Genomic DNA, 21,535 nt, shown 5'->3' on the forward strand with positions numbered 1-21,535 from the left:
GTCACCATGTGAATTATTCATGAAATGAAAAACACCTGACTTTTCAAGTGAGCTCATTTAGTATTCTATAGAACTCGGTTTATATTAATAGTATTTTAGCAACTTGGTTTATGTTAATAGTATTTTGGCATATCACATTTATAACTATATTTATGGATTATATGGGTCGTTGTTAGTTAAGATGAGAGGGTGTGGGTTGTGGAAAAGATGAGGTGAAGCCTATGTGTCATGTCTTTGCCATGGTTAACACATCATTCCTGGTATGTGGTTTGTGTGACATGACTCTCTCTCTCTCTCTCTCTCTCTCTCTCTCTCTAAAAGATGGTATACCATTCTTGATGCATGATATGCTTGGTGCTAAAATGAGGTAGAGTATGATAAGGGTGACAACACACCCTCCAACCTAATATCACACTAAATATTTGTGTCCTATGTGCAAACTAGGACTCCGTTGATAGGTATAGAGTATGGAAGTACCACCTACTCCAAGGTTGTATTCCCACTAGATCGAAAGGATGTAGAAGTCAAGAATTGTTTTGTGCTATTTTACAATATTAATTATATATGTTATCACCTTTTATGTCATGTTATTGTTTTTGGAAACGACAAAATTTTTAATAAAAAAAATAGACAAGGGCCGAAGCCTTACAAGGATAAAGACTTGTCAAGCAACCATACAAAAGCAAAAACAAAAGCAACACAACACCAAAACATCTCCAAACACCCCCCCCCCCCCCCCCCCCACCCAAAACAAAGACAAAGCTACAAGACACTAAACGGGGAACAACATCAATTTGCCTAGTTACAATTTCCAAAACGATCCCTATGTTTAACTCACCCAACCATATTAATAATATTGTCTGCAACTTTGGTAGGGGTTGTATGGATCTTACTAAAAAGATTATCATTACGGGTCTTCCAAATACACCACAAAGCTCCGTACAGGATGACAATAAAGACCTTCCTTTTTTTTGGGGCAGTTCCTCCATTTAGCAACAAAATTCAATACTTTAGGGATCGAATAGAAAGAGGTGATGGGGACATCACACCTCTTAAAAATCCACTTGAATACCTCCTTAGCGAAATCCCAAGTAATAAGCAAGTGGTCGTCTCATCCACACCATTATTACAAAAGTGACATCTAGTAGAAGCCACACCTATTCCCCTCCTTGAAAGAACCATGGAAGAAGGGATACAATCCAAACTAGCCCTCCAAACAAAGCAAATGATTTTTAAGGGGACCAAATACGACCAAATAGATGGGCTATTAGTCCCAATGGTGACTTTGGAATCGATAAGTTTACTGATATCGTGAGCATATAACTACCCGTCACTAGAAAGTTTGGATTTCCAAGAGTCAGGCTTCAAGGACAAGATAAGCCCATCGAGGAGCCCACTGACTTGGGCCAGCTGTGCCAACTCCATGGGAAGACTGGGCATTTTCCTCCAAGACCATGAAAAACCTTGAGAAGTAAATCTATCTGCTAGAAAACAAGCTTTACGTTTATCCAAAACATATAAATTTGTAACACCCATAAAATCACAGAAAATTAAAACTTTTTTCAACACACTTAAAAACCAGTTAATCATTACATAATTTGTTTTCAAAATAATAATCATCAGAGTATCCTAGTTTTCAATCATAAAACATAACAGCAGGAGGAGTGGTACAATCATGCCTTTGCCTTCCATCGATCACCAGAAGTACCTGAAACAACAAACTGAAATTGTAATCCCGAAAACTTAGTGAGCTACCCCCAAAATACCACCCTTACATATCCATAATCATATCATATCAACAAATACAGGACAACATGCATAATGAGCCTTCAACCTGACTAGACTTCCTCGTAGGGCCTACAGCCTATCTGGACCGCTCCCGAGCCTTTAGCATGACTGGACTGCCTCGCAGGGCCTACAGCCTATACGGACCGCTCGTAGGGTATGTGATGGTTTTTGAGCATTCTAACACTCTTGTGGTGTACATGCAACCCTATAAACCTTGGATCTATGTTATCTCTATTATACATGCAAATATTCAATATTTTAAGGTTTCATCCTAACTAGCATAATATGAAGCATATACAATACAAGAATCTAGTAAAATGACATACATTTTGATGGAGCTTGAAGTCTTGAACCTTTAAGAGCTTAGTAATCTAAGTGTTGCACCTCAAATGGTTCATACAACACCAAAAACAATTGGAATAACTTAAGAATAAGGATACTTGCACCAAAATCAGTTTTGCCCTCTTGTGTACACACACTAGTAGTATTTCATGAATAGAGACCTCTTTATAAAGTGTGGAGGATTAGGGTTACATTCATTTAAACCTTAATACCCATGACCTTTCATTTCCATAGGATCCATGGGTTAAAAACTCCATGGACTATCCATGGACTTTCCATGCAAGCCTAGCCCATTCTAAATAAACATTGGCCCACTCTATATAAATATAAGAGTCCATATTTAATTAGTTCATTTTGATCACTAAATTAATTCTTGATCAATACTTATTAAATAATATGATTTCATACTAATATATTAGAACTTATAATATATTAATATAAATCGTAAGTATCCTTTTTCTTATTTTGTCTATCAAGTTGTTTTGATGCCATTTAACCCAAATGGACCGTGCTACTCTCGGGTCGAATACATACCAATAATAGTTATGGACTTAGATATCTAATCCAACAGTTTCCCACTTGGATAAGTCTAAAACTATTATTGCGTACGGCTCCAAGACCTCGACTAGCAATCGTAGCTCTTAAAGCCGTTGCCGAACTCTGACTTAGTCAAATGACTTGTCCATTAGATACGTGGTCATATATTCCTCCATTCTAGATATCATATTGACCAAGACATGTATTATAATCATTCTCTCTGTCTATTTGTTGTTTCCTGATTTCCGATTTATGATGACTGACTAATTAAACAAATCAAATCAGTCCAGGCTTGGCCAAACACTTAGGGGTGTCATCACTAAATCATCGACGAGCCCACAAATATCGCTTTTATCTGTCCAAGGGTAAAAGGAATGGATAAACTTTGACCCAAGTGTTCGCTTGTACTTACACATCAAATTACACACAACGATATGTTTTATAACAACCAAGTTACTGGTTGTGTTTTCATATGTCAATGTGCAACCAACGCGCAACTATAACTCACACGTCTCTGTTTGAAGAATATAAGATATTATTGTCTCATGATTCACTCGTGATAAAATCCATGAAGTGATTCAAATTAGCGTGGGTTTAATCAAATACTCAGAACTTATGAGCACTCATGAATGTCGTAGCAACTATTGCTATGTCCAACACCTTAGACATCTACAAGCCAACTTCATGAAAGTCTTGATTCATACTTACTTCCAACATATGACCGACTGTGGAGAATTTAAATAACCCAGTTATTCGGGAAGTCAAAACATGCAAAGTGAAACACAAGAATAATACTAATCCAATATGGTCCCAAACACCTTTGAGAGTAATTAGAACATCTTTTATTTAAACACCATATTGATTACTCATTATTCATTGTATAATGTTTCAAATAATCAACTTTATACTTGAATCAAAACAATAGTCATGCTATGCTCTAAGAATACACACTATGTTTATCCAAACAATAGTTATGCCATACACCTATGTTTGTCTATGATCCTTACTTTGTGGAATAGATCAAATGAACATAATTCCAATGATTCTCATTTTACTATCCCAAATATTTATTGAAAGTGTAAGAATTCCAAACTCTTTTCACTGCTCGAATGTGTTAGATTCTACATTATTATGCAATATTTTTTTGTAATGTTCAGGTACCAAGAGTCACAAAGACTTGACCAACGATATTATAATACATTCCACTGAAAATTGTTACAAGACAATTCCAAGGAGATGAAGTCCCAAGTTCAAAGTACATTCCTTTGAACATCCTTCTTGCATAAAAGTTCCTAACTTTCTTATGAAATCCAACTTCCAATATGGAAATTGTTACAAGACAATTCCAAGGAGATGAAGTCCCAAGTTCAAAGTACATTCCTTTGAACATCCTTCTTGTATAAAAGTTTCTAACTTTCTTATGAAATCCAACTTCCAATATGGAAAACATTTCCATATTCCCATTTTGACTATTACTTCTGAACAAGAGATACCTCTTTTCAGAATATGTCAATATGGTCCTTCTCCAAAATTTTACACCATACCTCTAACTGTCCATGAGCAACCAATCTTTGGTAAAACCCCAGATTGTCCTCAACAATGACTTAATCATTTTAGTCATATCCAATTCTAGACCTTTTACCCTCTTAATGCCCTAGACATTTGGAAAATTTAGACAAGATAAATATTATAGCACATGTAATCGATCCTATACCCGAAGCATATGGGACGCAATTCATGATGTATCACAAAAAGACATGATCCTAGACCAGTCTTTTGCTACAATATATTTTTTTATTTGCCATGTTTTCATGATTCGACTATGAAGAGAAATATCGTATTCATAATCGAATTTGAGAATGCAATATATATATATATATATATATATATATATATATATATATATATATATATATATATAATTTCCTCATGTTGAACCATTCCAACACAAAATTCATATATATATATATATATATATATATATATATATATATATATATATATATATATATATTCTTGACTAAAGATGATTAAAATCTTAATCTAAGCTTTTAGAATTGAAATGAAGTATAATTTCCTCTCCCTTAATTATAGCAAAACAACTTTTCCCAATTGAAACTTTTGTTTTCTATAATTAACATTGCTAACTTGCAACATTTATCATAATTATCATGCTCCCACTAACATGATAATTATTAGCGTAACACTTATGCTCCCACTAACTTTGTGTGACATCCCCATTTTCACGTCCAAAAAAGACCGATTTTGTTTATGCTTTATAAAAATCAGAGTACCTCTTTTAATAAAAATGTTGCGGAATTTGTTCCCAGTAAAACATGATGAATACGTTATCAAAGAATTTCCAAAGAAAAGTATTTTTATTCATTTTAAAACGTTTGGGATGTCATCATTAATACAAAAAGCATAAGCATAAACAGAACTTACATTCATTATCACTAGTGATTTATATCTCCTTAATCTCTCAGTGTAATGTGACTTCATATCAACACCTATGATATAAATAAACTGAGTGGGTCAGGTTGGGAAACCTGGTGAGTACATGGGGTTTTTAACCCACAATAAATAAGTTTATTAACTTTATCAAACCAAACAAACTCGATTACCCATTCCCGTTATCCTCACTTTACATCCCTAAAACATCTAACACAAGTGACCTAGTCTAAGGACTTTCATCGGGGTGACAACACATACTTCGGGGGTTCCTCAGCAATTCATGTCAAATAAGGCAACCCTGTGGGGGATGGAGTACTGCAGGTGAGCACACAGTTCAAATAAACACAGTTCGAATAAACACCTACTGGTTGTAAGCATGCTATCGTTCCACTAGACTGTCTAGAATAGTTCGTGGTCGTCATCTATACTCCGTTAGATGACTGGATCATCAATAACATCTATAACGAGGCCTCTCATTATTTTATTTGGTCACACAACAACTATTACATCTACCCATGTTTTACCCAACACGTTTTGTAGATACATATACAATTTAAATCATTTAAAACGTGTATAAAAATATTTCACCCAACATAGACAGCAAGTATTCAGACAATATGCACACATAGCACGTAATTTATATTAAATATTTCATATTTATGTGTAAGATGAAAGAGACTATGCACTCACTTGAAAAGGTGGTGATTCCGAATTCAGACAGCGCTTCGCTTCTTAAAGATAATAATTTCCTTCGACGAAACCTAGTATTGTTACCACTAGAGTTTAGTCTATTATTCGTCGAGACTAATTAATAGTCTAGCTATTATTACTATTATATAATCATTAATCAATACCTATATAACCCATAATAATAGCCAAAGTACTTATTATAAGTTCCTAATAACGTTACAATAATTAAATAAAGGCTATTTACAAAATAGCATAGACGTAGCTCACTTACAGATGGGTTTATGGAAAACCGGGTTTCACTGGAGCAGTGTTTCTGAGCCGAAAGCTTTTCTTCTCGGAGCCCCCCGGTGCTCCGGGGCTTGCTTCTCGTGCTAGGGAGGTTCCCTAGACTTGGTAGGGGTGTAGGGAGGCTAGAGAGAAGTTAGAGAGAGAAAGAAAGGCTTATGGTGTGAATAAAATATGAGGAGTTCACCATTTATTTATAGGAGTTTTATAGTAAAGTAGTCTCTAAGCTTCGTTCGTATCTTCCGCGTACAAGCTCCGTTTTCTACGTTATTTATATCCATACATTGGTATTTACGAGTACTATAACTTTCATTTAGAACCCATCGGCTAATCTCATTGTATCTCAGATTTACAAAACTGTATTCGAATTCGTCGCGCTCGAAAAGTAGAGACTAAGCTTCGTCCATATCTTTCGCATACGAGCTTTGTTTTCGATGTTATTTATATCCACGTGTTGGTATTTATGAGTACTACAACTTTCAATTAGACACCGTTGGCTAATTCTCATTCTATATCGGAATTACAAAACTGTATCAAATTCGTTGCGCTCGAAGAGTAGAGACTAAGCTTCGTCCATATCTTTCGCATACGAGCTCCATTTTCATCTGTCCTTTTATCGTTTAAATCCTATTAATGATATCTTCATTTCTCGTTTAGATTATTTTGGCTGAAAATCGACCGATCTAAAATTCAAATTTCGGATTGTGCACTGCTATTCTAAATCTTAAAAAAAATCATAACTTCCTCATACGAAGTCAGATTTGGACGTTCTTTTTATGCACGCTCTCAGTTTAACATATACTATGACTTTCGTCTAGATCACTAAGTCTAGAAAGTATTTTGGCGTAAGTTCACGTTTTACGATTCCCGGTGTCGCATCGGTTTTGCCATAAAACTTCGATGGGTCATAACTTCTTCGTTATAGCTCGGATTTCGGCATTCTTTATATGTACAATTTTTAGAACTTTGAAAAGGGATGTCGTAATCATAGTCTCAATTGTTTAGACCTTTGCCATTTCTTACAAGTCCATGTTAGTGTGTCGGTTACCCGCACACACTCCGCTAACGACTTTGAGAATGCAAATATTACAATTGTTATCTACTTAAAATCTACTTAGTGAAAGCGTTTTCTCACCATTATTTTCATGAATCAGAGAGAAACCTTATGACACTTAGATTTTATGATGTATGTGTTCTTATCCATGTGAATTTGTTAAAACCATAATCACAAGAAAAAGTTAGTGACAAAACCAAACTCATATGGGCTAAAACTTGTGCAATCTTAACTTCTTGCCACTTGGAAGCACAAGGTCTACCATTGCTTCCAGGTTGTTATGAAAACATTTTAGAACTTGTAGAACTCAGATGCATAGTCAACTTTAACTATAATGGGCGCATAAATAAGAATATGTCAACACGATAGGTTACAAACCTCGAGTTGTGCGCTAGTGATAAACTACAAGTTTTATTCTTGATTAGTTCTTGAAGCTCTTTCAGGATCTTTTAGACTCTCACTGTCTTGTTGACATATAAGACTCTCTTTGTCAAATACCATTACTTGACAACAAATACAATCTTGGAGTATGTTTCTAGGAATTGTTTTGGAACAAAGTATGACTCTTCCTCTTGATTTAATCACTTCAACAATTCATGACTCCTCTTCTTAGCCATAAGAATGCACTAAGCTGTCCTTAGAGGATGAATTGTGATATGGTTTCATGATCATTAGGATGATCATAAAACATGATACTAAAGTACTCTCCCGTCTTTTCAAATTTGAGAAACTTGTATCTTTCTGCCTAATTTGATTCTTCTCATTTGTTTTTCCATACATCGGAACTTTTCCAATGTTTCAGAATTATACTTAAGCATGTAAGTATAACCATATTTACTAAACTTTAGTAAATCATGACAAATAGTCTTATCGATTTTTTGTGGTGGACTTTGACTAGTGCACAAGAAGGTGTACTTGATCTCTTAGTCCATCACTTGACTTACATATACATGTGAAAAAGGAATTAGTCTTAATTTTCCAAAGATGGAAATTCTCATTCATCATACAATACAACTTGCATGATTCCAAGTTTCAGTCTAATTGAAATTTGAGTGATGAGAATCATTCCTTATTTGGTAAAATTAGACATTACTACAAATGAAAGAATCAAATTCATACTTCCAATATTGCTAGAAACATACAAACATCGATTCTTCATAAATGCCATTGCAAGGAGATATAAAATAAAACAAAAAAATTATTTATTTGTAAAATGCGGAAAAAAAAAACTTTTTCCTTACAATGCAACCTTAAATGAAAACTATGCTATTACATATTTCCTAGCAATCTATCATAACTCCTAAGTAGTAGCTCAAAAATCCGATCTTCGAACCATGCAATTGAAATCCATTTTCGCGATCAGATTCAACATACTCTTCTTTTAAGCTTCCTTCCCTTTGCTTGATCTTGCAAAACATCAAAATGTAACCTAGTCACATCATGTATTAAGAATCAACAATTAGGAACTTAACAGAGTTAGATAGTGGACTTACCTGAAGCAGAGTCAAAATTTTTGATTCTTCCTTCTCTCAGATCTTTCAGGTGGTTAGGGAAACTTCACAACCAATGTCCCTTCTCTCGACAATTAAAACATATAGACTCTTTGGGAATGGTACACAGGACTATCATAAAACTTAGCCTTTCCCTTTACCTTTTGGTCAACCGGGTTGACCAAGGCCGATCCTTTTCCATTGGGAAGAGAAAGATTTTCTGGACTTCCAATGTTACCATTGTCAATGTCCATCGAAGTTTGAGAACTAGACCTTCCACCCATATTTGTTTGAACAGTGCGCCAAAACATTTCTGATTCAGCAACAACAAGCAAATAGGTATGATCAATAAGGGTCATGTCATGATCTCTCACATAGTAGTCATTAATGAACTCACTATACGACTCAGGAAGTGACTGAAGAACCCAGTTAATAGCCAACTTCCTTAGAACAACGACACCCAACATTCTCAACCTGTCAATGTGTGACTTCATTTCTAATACATGAGTACACACAGGTCTTCCATCTTTATGTTTCATTGCAAGTATAGATTGAGTGATCTTGAAATTTTCAAGTCTTCGAGCTTGTGTGTCAGGGGGAATAATTGGAGGAGATGGAGAAAGAGAAGTATGATTTCCATGATCCAATCGCGGGACATCATCTTCATTGGGAAAGCTTGTTCCAAGAGATTTGGGAAGATCATAGTTGTCTGAACCAGACACCTACAATGGGAGAAATTCAAGTTAGTTGATTTAAGTCCTTAATAGAACACCTAATATGGAATATTAAGGCTAGGACCCAACACAATATTTTATAACTTGGAAGAGGGATGCCATAATCCAAGCTACAAAATATTTGAAGGTAGGCGAATGATGATTCACCAATTTCCACCATGAAAAAACGAAATAGGTATTAGGTTTTAATTGGATTGAAACTCCTAGATCTTCTGAAATTTATTGAACTTTTCAATGGCATGTTTAAATCTCGATTTTGCCCTCTCAAGTTTGTGACTGGGATATCGAGGATCACAAACAATGTGTGAATAACCATGCAAATAACTTGGTACCCTTAATTTTTATCACCTAATCGATGTGCCGGTTACCCACACGCGCTCCACCAATCTATGATAAACATTAGGTTACCCTTTGCCACTCTTACTAGTCCATGTTAGTGTGTCGGTTACCCACACACGCTCCACCAATGACTTGGTAAGGTACAAAGTGTAATTTCATGGGTTAGCATCAAATTCACATTTTCCTAAAGTAACTAAGATTGGGAATTTATAAAAAAGTTTAGTTACTTTATATTTATCATTATACTTAAAATGAGAATTATAGTTCTTGTCCTACCCGTTTGGCTAACGACCCTCCCCAGTCAAGGAAGCGGTGGTGAGAGTGGACACCCATTAATCTGCCATTTTATAGGGAACAACCTTATACCCCCCCTTATAGACCAGCTTCGTGAATGAGGTCTTTTAATAGTAAGATTGATTTGCTCTTATACATATATATATATATATATATATATATATATATATATATATACACACACACACATAAGAGCCAGTGAGTCTTTTAAGAATCATATAAACACATATAAAGCTTGAAATTTTGAAAATAACCTTGAAATTGGTTTACCATAATCACTACCAGATCAAAAATAGGTTTATAAGTCCAAAACAGTTTAAGGTAATGATTCTAGACCAATTCCAACACTAAAACTCAAAAATCTGCCCTCATGCATGCCAACTCGTCGAGTGCATGAACTGACTTGGCGAGTTAGTTGAATATACGCATGGACGCATCGAGTTCCATGAGGGACTCGGTGAGTCAACTGGGCAGAGAACATAATTTCAACATTTTTCAGCAATTTGCATCAAGTATAAAGAAAACAAACTTGGCTCTGATACAACTGATGGGTTTTGAGCATTCTAACACGCCTATGGTGTGCATGCAACCATATAAACCTTGGATCTATGTTTTCTCTATTATACATGCAAATATTCAATATTCCAAGGTTTCATCCTAACTAGCATAATATGAAGCATATACAATACAAGAATCTAGTAGAATGACATACCTTTTGATGGAGCTTGAAGTCTTGAACCTTTAAGAGTTTAGTGTCCCAAGTGTTGCAGCTCAAATGGTTCACACAACACTAAAAACAATTGGAATAACTTGAGAATAAGGATACTTGCACCAAAATCGGGTTTTCCTTCTTGTGCACAAACACTAGTAGTATTTCATGAACTAGAGACCTCTTTATATAGTGTGGAGGATTAGGTTTACATTCATGTAAACCCTAATACCCATGACCTTTCATTTTCATAGGATCCATGGGTTAAAAACTCCATGGACTTTCCATCCAAGCCTAGCCCATTCTAAATATGCATTGGCCCACTCTATATAAATATAAGAGTCTATATTTAATTAGTTCATTTTTATCACTAAATTAATTCTTGATCAATACCAATTAAATAATATGATTTCATATTAATATATTAGAACTTATAATATATTAATATAAATTGTAAGTATCCTTTGTCTCATTTTTTCTATCCAATTGTTCCGATGCCATGAAACCCAAATGGATCATGTTACTCTCGGGTCGAAGAGATACCAATAATAGTTATGGGCTTAGACATCTAATCCAACATTATGTTGGCCTACCGCACAAAGCAGCATCGCCTCAACCCAACCCCTAATCAAATATACATGTGCACATAAATGTCATATGCTAGCTCATATCATATAATAGTCAAACCGATCTAACATATCACTAATCATAGCAATATCCCAAAATCCGGGATACAAACCTAATCGGTCACTAACATAGCATCATTATATGATCAGGAAACTAACCTAACCAGGTCACTAACATAAGCATATCACCATCCTAACTACCAGGATGTAATCAATAAACATATCAAACCATAACCGGATACAATCATAAAGGGCCGATCTTGGTGCGTTAGACCCTATTGATATAGTGAGGATAACTCACCTTGCAACGGTCGACTCGTAAGATAAGCTCAAAATCTCAGATTACTATCACGAATTCCACCACCTATATTCATTGTAAAACCATACTTGTAAATTTCCAACCTCCTAAAACATACCCAAAACCCTTAGTCAAAGTCAAAGTCAACTGTCAATGTCAACAACCCATGTTGACCTCAACTCGTCAAGTACCCTCAGCTACTAGCCGAGTTTCATGCATAACTCACCAACTCACTAAGTCACTAGAGTGACTCGTCGAGTTCCTAAGGTTTGCAACCGTAAAATCCTTAACCGACTAGTCGAGTTTCCTTTGCAACTCGCCAAGTCTATATATGTCCAAAAGTTGGAGAAACCCCATCCGACTTGTCGAGTCACTTATCCGACTCACAAAGGCTCCATATTGCACTTGACCATGCCACTCGTCGAGTCCCTTTAGTCCTTTATCCATACATATGCTTTTTAAGCCATGCAAAGGCTCCATATTGCAGATCCAGCTTCCCAATGCATGCTTATCATGTAAAGTTGCAAACTTTACGTGCATGCAAAGCTCTAAAGCCTTAAAATGACAAAACTAATCTTGCAAAGAAGTCTCACACTTGAGGGGAGGTTCATACTTGCTAAAGTTGGCAACTTTATAGACTTAGAGACCAAAACGAGTTCAGATCTGAAGTTGCAACTTCATATCTTAGCTCAAACACAAGAAAATCTGTAACGTCCCAAAAATACAAGCCAAAAATTTCATTTTTAAAATGTGTACTTAGCAAAACATTTAGGAATAAATCATTCAACAATCATTTCATTTCACAAAAGATGTTGCACGTCGGAAAACATTGTCATAATCATAAAAGTGTCAGAGTACAATTTCCCAGGAAGATATCATAATGCGGAATACAAGTAGGTGTGTGATGTACCAGTACCGCGCCAGCTCCTTCCCCTTCTGAGAAGAGATACCTGAAACCAAAACTGAAAACCGTAAGCACGAAGCTTAGTGAGTTCCCCCAACCTGCCAGATACCATACAATCACATAACATGCATATATCGTCAGGCATATTTGGGTGCCCGACCTACCCCTTCGGTCCTCTCGACCGGATACTGTCTAGCATAATTGGGAGCTTGCCTCCCCTTCGGTCCTCTCGACCGGATACTAACTAGCATATCTGGGTGCTAGTCTCCCCTTCGGTCCTCTAGACCGGATAATGGGGACTATCTCACCCCTACTACTACCACATAACACACATATCTCATAATATATCTAGCATGGCTGTGCATGACCGCCCCTTCGGCCCTATCGACCGGTAATCTGGGGACTATCGCCCCTATGGTCACTAGCACATAGCAGCATATCATACTAGCACATAAACATATCACAGGTAGTAGCAACCTTAGATGAATATCACAGAGACAATCATCCATCATACAACTCCTACTGGTAGGCCGGCATTATGGCCGTAGACCCACCGCTACTGGAAGGTAACTCACCTCGTAGTAGCTGCTGATATGTGTCGAAATAGTCTGTCCGCTGCTGCTGCTCCGGAAATCCTCCGGCTGTAATTCCCACCAAACACTTAGTCAAATATTGCTAACCGCCCTCAGGGTAAATTGTCCATTTACCCTTATCAAGTCATGAGTCAAGTCATAGTCAACTGCCAGTTGACCAGACTCGCCGAGTTGGCTTGCCAACTCGCCGAGTCCCTTTCTCTATACCCAAGTCCAATAGTCCTTCATCCTACTCGCCGAGTTATATGAACAACTCGCCGATTTCACCTTCATACGAAGAACACTCTAAGCTGTGACTCACCGAGTTGTATGAACAACTCGTCGAGTTGTTCTTGAGACAAGAAGATTGCCATGAACTCGCCGAGTCATGGCACTGACTCGCCGAGTGACTTCATGAGTGAGTCTGGCTTCCAACCCACTAAGTCATACCCTATGACTCACTACTCCAACCCGCAAACACAAAAGGGAACAACCCTGGGACTCGCGACCCGACTCGCCGAGTCAGATGAACGACTCGCCGAGTCTGCCTCATGCAAAAACTATACACGCGATTTTGCTTGAATCCAGTTCATGCCATTCATAGATCTGGGTTCCTAGGGCCTGGTTTACACGTAAAGTTTCCAACTTTACGTGTAGATAATCACCAATGAAGGTTTTAGGGCTCAAAGTGCACCAAAAGGGGTAGATCTAGGACTTTCATGCAATATGACTCCATAAAGGCAGTAGATCCAAGCTCCAGGGACTAAATCATGCCTAGATCTAAAGGCTAACAACTTATTACAACCCATAAAGCACAAACAAGCTTGGAGAATGGCTTAAGAAGGACTTTCATGAAGCTATTAGGGACTACAAGCTTGAAAACAGAGGGGAAACTAGATATACCTCAAGGAAAACGTTGAGATGTCACAAAAATGCTTGGCCTCCTTCTCCTCTTCTTGATCTACTCTTCTTTCTCCTCAAAAACTTCAAGAACACACCCAAAACACTTCAATCTCACAAGGAAAAGGGCAAAAATGATGTTGGGAGCTCTGAGGGTGAATAGGGGCGAGCTTGGGGCGGAACTGAGGGTTTAAATAGGGTGCAAACCCTTGAAATTTAGAGTTTCATCAAACAGCGGTGACTCGTCGAGTCCAGAATATGGACTCGCCGAGTCGCCAACTTAAATGTGCCCCCGGACCGCGTCCCTACTCGGCGAGTCGGACCTACAACCTTCCGAGTCCAAGGCTAAAAATGTCAAATACTTAGATAAATTTTACGTACCAGGAACCAGGTGCTACAAAATCTTTCCAAAAACCTTCACAAAAGATATCTAGGAAGAAATGAGACAAGGTAACAACTAAACGCCTTCAAAAAGAGTGCCCACTGAAGTAGATCTCTAATTCCCCATGAGTTGTTTGCTTTTAATCATTTGTTTTCCCCAAGCTTTTCTCACCAAAATCCTTCTTTAAAGCTTAACACTAGGGAGGCCAGTGATCCTTTAAATAGGGTGCGAAACCCCATAAATTAAGGTATCATCCTCCAGCTCCTACTCGTGAGTCCCTCCTTGGACTCTGCAAGTAGGTTACTTAAACACATGGACCAACCCGTTGCTACTCGACGAGTCGAGCAACCAACTCGTCGAGTAGACCATGAAATCAAAAAGATCTTCTAACAAAAGAAATCAATACCTGGGAATCGGCACGTTACAAAATTAGGAAACATAGAGGCCAAACTTCAATCACCAGTCCACTTATCGAGCCAAAAAAGGGTATTACGCCCCGATCTGATTTTAGTAGAGACAAAATGTTAAAATTCGAGGCCTAGATCTCCTAAAAAACTCAATAAAGTCATCATATTATTCTAAACTCCAGGGATAGATCACTTGGACACATTATAAATAGGTTTGTGTGAAAGGTTATGAATCCCACATATAGCTTGCTACCATAGATAAGATTTCTTCGATTTTAACCTCCATATCCATTTGCAAAGTAAAGCAATATCGAGGCTCTTAAGAGAGCCAACACCTAGACCACCCAATTCTTTATCTGCAAGAACATGCTTCTAGGCAACCCAACTATTTTATTTTTCTCATCCGTCCCCCGAAGGAATCTTCTATGAATCTTCTCCAACAACTCAATAATGGAATTAGGGGCCTTAAAGATTGAAAAACAAAACAGAGGCATGCTGCCAAGAACCGACTTAACCAAAGTCAATTTGCCTCCGAAAGAGAGGGTCTTAGATTTCCAAATCGAAAGCTTACCTTGCACCTTATCAATAACGGGTTTCCAATTTCTCTTGAGGTTCATGTTATCCCTAACGGGAACCCTGAGATAAATAAATGGGAGGTTCGCAGCCTCACATCCCATAATATTTGTGCAACTTTAAACATCATTATTAGCGATCCCAATTCCATAAACCTTTGACTTATGAAAGTTAACTTTTAAACCTGACACCACATGAAAACATTTAAGGATTCGAGAAAGGTTCATGAAGTTTGAAATGGACCAATCACCAACAAATAAGACATCATTCATGTAAAACAAATTAGTGATAAAAGGGTCATTGTTTGGAAGAGGAATACCCAAGTATAAGGAATTTTGAATTGCCGATCTCAAAGCCACATTAAGACCTTCCATAACAATGATGAAGAGAAAAGGTGTGACTGGATCACTTTAAGAAGACCAAGAGTGTATAATAACCTCTATAGTACGAATACCGTGCTTTTTTTTCACAAAGTATAACGTACCTGTACTAAATTAACTTATAGTTAATTTTATTTGCATATATATATATATATATATATATATATATATATATATATATATATATATATATATATATATATATATATATATATATATATATATATATATATATATATATATATATATATATATATATATGAGACGTTTCACTTGAGATTAAAAAAATAGAGATCTTGAGATTCAACCTCAGCCACATATTTTTTATTTGCTGCTCAAACGTTCAAACTTTCCAGCCACATCGGGATATGTCTAATCATAAATGATTATATGACAGAGAGGTATAATCATATATGATTATATATATTTATACGTATATATCTAATCATAAATGATTATACATATATGTATGTTCACAGATTGAGTAATCATATATGATTATAATAATTGGTGGCAGAAGAAGTAGTGGTGACAGAGGTGACGGTGATATAAGTGACGGAAGTGATGGTGGGGTCGGCTGTTGTCAGAGGTGGTGGCGATGGCGGTTGTGGTGGTGGGGATGGTTGCGGAGGAGATATGAATCGGCGGTGCAATATAATCATTTATGATTATAATAGGTTTGTCGTGCCGGTACGCCAGATGGCTAGAGCGGTAGATGTGAAATATATGGCTGAGGTTGAATCTCAATATTTCTATTTTATTTTTAATCTCAACGGAACTTCTCTCTCTCTGTGTGTGTATATATATATATATATATATATATATATATATATATATATATATATATATATATATATATATATATGGGAAAAATGAATATACCATCAAGGGTATATATTATATAAGCTTAAGTACTCAAGTTCATCATACTATGTGGTTTTGTATCATAGATATACATTATAATTGTCTAATATACTTATAATTTAACTTCTAACTTCATTTACTTCTAAGACTTTTATAAATTTCATATTTATCTTCCGCTTATATAATGTTCATATCTAATTATAATATAGAGCCTAGTAGGTGTTCGCCAAAAAAAAGTGATGTAAGAGGAAAACAATAATAAAATTTCGAAAAAACAACTCATAACTATTTTTTTTTGTTTTAAAGTAGGTCCAAATATATTTGAGGTTTGGGGAAAAAATAAGTAGGAACTCCCTCGAAAAAATAGATTATTAGATTGTAAAAGTTAGCTAAAAAAAGTTAAATGTAATCTTATATAAAAAAATGAGGTTATTTTTTAACTGTTTTAAGAGAGAAATAAAATTTGGATTGAGATTTGAGCATGATATTGCCATGACCAAGCCACATGGACGATTCCCTTAATTCACTAATTTTTAAATTGCTAAAATTTCATAACTTGGGTTATCTTGATTTTCTTTTACTTTCCAAATCAATGCCAAATTAAAATGAACACCATGCACGAGAATACATGCCCTATAAATACCATAAACTTTCAGGGAATCTTCTTTGATCAAAACAAGAGGCTTAATTGCACCGACTACCGTTATCCTCCAAGCAAACACTAAACCCACCATGGAGCCAGTCCGTCCTTTGACTGACTTCCCTCCTTCCTTGTGGGGTGATCGCTTCTTATCATTCTCTCTTGACAATTCAGTAAGATGTTCCTTTGATTAATATATCGTAACTCAAAACGTGCACACAATACTCACCATAAATTCATGATATTTTAGCATCTAATTGTTAAGTAATACATTGTTTCCTTTTCTAGCAATTGGAAGAACTTGCTAAAGCTATGGAGGAGCCTAAAGAACAACTGAGAAGATTGATAATAGACCAAACTATTGATTCAAACAAGAAACTGAGTTTGATTTATTACGTGTATCGTCTTGGCTTGAGTTATCATTTCATGGAAGACATCGATGGCCAACTTGATAAACTTTTCAAAGAGCTGAACTTGCAAGATTACCATGAAGCAGATCTTTATACAATTTCTCTTCTCTTTCATGTTTTCAGAAGCCATGGTTACAAACTACCTTCTGGTATATATAGAAATTGCTGAAACAATATTTTAAACGACGTTTCATTCTATTATTCTGTTAAAACAATTGAATATGACACAAATAGGTGATTGTGAATGCAGATGTGTTTAAAAAATTTAAGGATTGTAGTTCGGGTGCATTCAAAGAGGACATGATTACTGATGTGAAGGCTACGCTAAATTTTTATGAGTGTACGCAGTTGAGAATAAGAGGAGAATCTATTTTAGATGAGGCATTTGTTTTCACAGAAGCTCAACTTAAGAGTGTTGAAAATACACTCGAAGGTAATCTTGCACAGCAAGTGAAACACGCATTGAAGACACCCTTTCATCGTGGGCATACAATGGTAGAGGCAAAGCTATTTTTTCTCAATTATCAGGAAGAATGCTCCACGTAAGACTCACTGCTAAACCTTGCTAAGGTGCACATCGAGTATTTACAACTCTTACACAAGGAAGAACTTCGAATCATCTCACAGTAAGTAATAGTTAAAAAAAGAACTTTAGTTGCAAAAAATGACGCACTAGTAAAGGCAAACGTGTATTTTAATTCTTGAATATCTTTGCATAAAGATGTAACGCAATCCTTCTATGAAAATATCGATGCTCAATCATTGATAAAAGAGATAGTTCGGACACCTTATCAAGCCCTTAATTAATACATTTCGAAGGGTATATATATACTATAACATTGTAAAACCTAACAAATTTATAATTTTCATTTCATATAGGTGGTGGAAGGATATGAACTTCGACGTGATAGCTCCATACGCAAGAAACAGAGTAACTGAGCTCTATGTCTGGGTATTGGCATTATTCTTGGAGCCTTATTATTCTCATGCTCGAATCATATCATCAAAAGTCATAGTGTTCTTGTCATTGTTAGACGACACATATGATGCCTATGCTACTATTGAGGAGATGCGACTTATAACCGATGCAATAAATAGGTATTAATTGGTTCTTTATTACTATGTTGATTATTATACTAGTGCTCAGTTTTTGAGGTTTTTGTATGACCCAAGATGCTAAATCCTAAAGCCTTATATATGTTGGTTATCATCCTTTCACTTCAATACGTTGTCTTATGATGAATAACTATCATTACTATTAATAAACGTCTAACTAGGTGGGAAATCAGTGCTATGGGGCAACTTCCAGAATTTTTTAAACCATTCTATGAAATTATATTGAAGGAGTATGATGGATTTAAGAAACAAGTACCTCAAGAAGGAAGAGTGAATCTTGTTGAAGCTTCAAAACATGCGGTATGATTCCATTTTACCTTGTACATTCTACTTGATTAATACATAAGATATTGTTACTTACTTCTTTCCATTTATGCCTTTTAATATCTTTAAATATTAGCTTCAAGAACAAGTTAGATCTTACCACCAAGAAGCTGAATGGAGACATATTGGATATGTGCCATCATTCGAAGAGTATATGAAGAATGGCTTAATAAGTTCTAGCTACAACCTTCTTTCAAAAACCGCTTTGATTGGTATGGGTAAGATTGTTACTGAACAGGGATTTGCTTGGTACGAAAGTCATCCAAAGATCTTGACAGCTTCAGAAACTATTTCAAGACTTCATGATGATGCTAAAACTTTCGAGGTACTTAACAACCTTATTATATGGAAATAAAAATTTCTAAGGTATTTTCTAGAAACAAAATAGGGAGCCTTTGAAATGGTGTACCAAAAAGGTTATAACTTCTAAGCCATTTACAACAATATATAAATGAATTATATGTAGTTATATTTAATCACTATATATGGAATTTGTCTTTGGATTTTGTCCTCGTTTTTCTTGTACATTAATATTCATGGACGAGTTTCATTTAATTATGTGGATTACGGAAACAATGGTGATCGATAGTTTTGTAAACAGTTTAGTATATAATTAATCTTAAATTTATGTTAAACTACAACATAAGATTTACATCAGAATTAATTATAATTGACGATAATAAACTTTGGATATATGAAGTACGAGCGTGAAAGAGGAATGACAGCCACAGGAGTAGATGCGTATATGAAGACCTTTGGGGTGTCGGAAAATGTAGCTGTCAACGAGATCATGAAAAAGGTGGAAAATGCATGGGACGATATTAACGAGGGATGTTTAAAGCCAAGAGAAGTCCCGATGGATCTAATTAGTCCAATTGTTAATCTTGCAAGAATGATAGATATCACATATAGATACGATGATCAGTACACGTTTCCAGAAAATACCTTTAAAGAGTATATTACACTCTTGTTCCTTGATTGATTTTGGGGATTTGACGCTTTTACCCCTAACAATTGTTTTCTGGTGTTTGACGGTTCTGCCACTGGGGACGTCGTTTCAAGTTGTTTGCGGTTTCTGCAGTGTTCGGTGGTATTTCGCCTCTTTTGTGTGCCTTGTTTTGCTTGTGTGCTGCTGTTTTGTTTTCTGGAATTCTGTTGTCGTTGTGTTGCTTGGCTGGTGATCTTTTCTGCTTGCTGCATGTAGTTCATGTTTCTTCTTATTGTTGCATGTTTAGTTGGTTGGTTTTGGAGTTGGCTAATTTGTGTTGCTTTGAGCTTGTGTTGTATTTTATATGGTGTTGTGTTGTTTGTATGCTCCTCCAGCCTCCCGCTCGTATTTTTAATCTAATGTTTTACTTATTCAAAAAAAAAAAAAAAAGTTAGCGATTTTCTTTCCTTAGTTATCTTTTTAAAATAATGAATAATGATGTTGCCATAAGGGTCGGAAGAACTCCATGTCATCTCATCTCACTACACTACAAGAATAATGCCCTTTAGTGGCGACGCCTTCGGCAATGACATCTAACTTTTGCGTTAGATGTCACCACTAATTAAAGGCATCATCACTAAAGGTCATTGACCCTCATCTGCGTCAAAATCTCGCTTTACTTCCTATCCGTCGTCGATCCGGTCCCTAATCCAACGTCTAGAATCCATTGTCGTACACACTTTTAGCGGCGACATATGTCGCCGGTAGTACTCGAAAAAATTACCTGCGAGACGTTCACTCCAAACGGCAGCCACTAAACCCTAGAGATGCCTTTTGCTCTCGAGATAATCTGACCACTGCCACTAGCGATTAGGACACAACAAACATTTTCTTTTTATCAGTGACAACAACCTACATCACCGATGACACAAGTTGCATCAACACCGACAACGAAAAACTCCATCATCGGCGACCCCTACAGTCGACGACAACCACATGTCTTTCTCATTCCCTCTTTTCTTTTTCTCTTCTCCCTGGTGACCATTTAGTGGAGTTTGAATGTTTGATTTCGTGATTTTAGCAATGTTGACCTCTTTGCTCTTGTTGTCACCATCGCTGTAGCACCTGATTCTTGGTACGTATTATTTTATTAATATTTTTGCATTTTTGGCCTTGGACTCGGCGAGTTGAAGGATCAACTCGCCGAGTAGAAGCGGGATGAGATGCAGGGTTTAAGCTGTAAACTCGACGAGTCGGTTCTCGGACTCGGCGAGTAGGCCCTGTCTGGACAAAAATCCTAACCCGAGGGTTTGCACCCTATTTAAACACCTTAACATGGCCTCCTTCGTCCTATTTGCTCCCAGAAGACCCCCATAGCAAACCCTAGACGTTATTGAAGCCATCTAAGGCATTTGGAGTGATTTTGGTGCTTTTGTGAACTAAGGAAGGAAGGAAAAGCTTGAAGGATCAAGAGGAGGCTAGAAGGATCCGATTT

At 36.4% G+C, this 21,535-nt stretch overlaps 1 pseudogene across 1 annotated transcript; it reads left to right on the forward strand.

Annotated features, from left to right (window-relative positions):
• The first annotated feature begins 17,317 nt into the window (after nt 1-17,317).
• On the forward strand, nt 17,318-20,451 carry LOC145000372 (germacrene A synthase short form-like; annotated as a pseudogene). The gene is made up of 7 exons (XR_013661209.1): nt 17,318-17,435; nt 17,551-17,821; nt 17,923-18,298; nt 18,552-18,770; nt 18,950-19,088; nt 19,189-19,437; nt 19,813-20,451. The product of XR_013661209.1 is annotated as a germacrene A synthase short form-like (transcript).
• Nucleotides 20,452-21,535: the final 1,084 nt, after the last annotated feature.

This window comes from Lactuca saligna, chromosome 6 (genome assembly GCF_052625555.1).
Source record: "Lactuca saligna cultivar CGN05327 chromosome 6, ASM5262555v1, whole genome shotgun sequence".
NCBI lineage: Eukaryota > Viridiplantae > Streptophyta > Magnoliopsida > Asterales > Asteraceae > Lactuca > Lactuca saligna.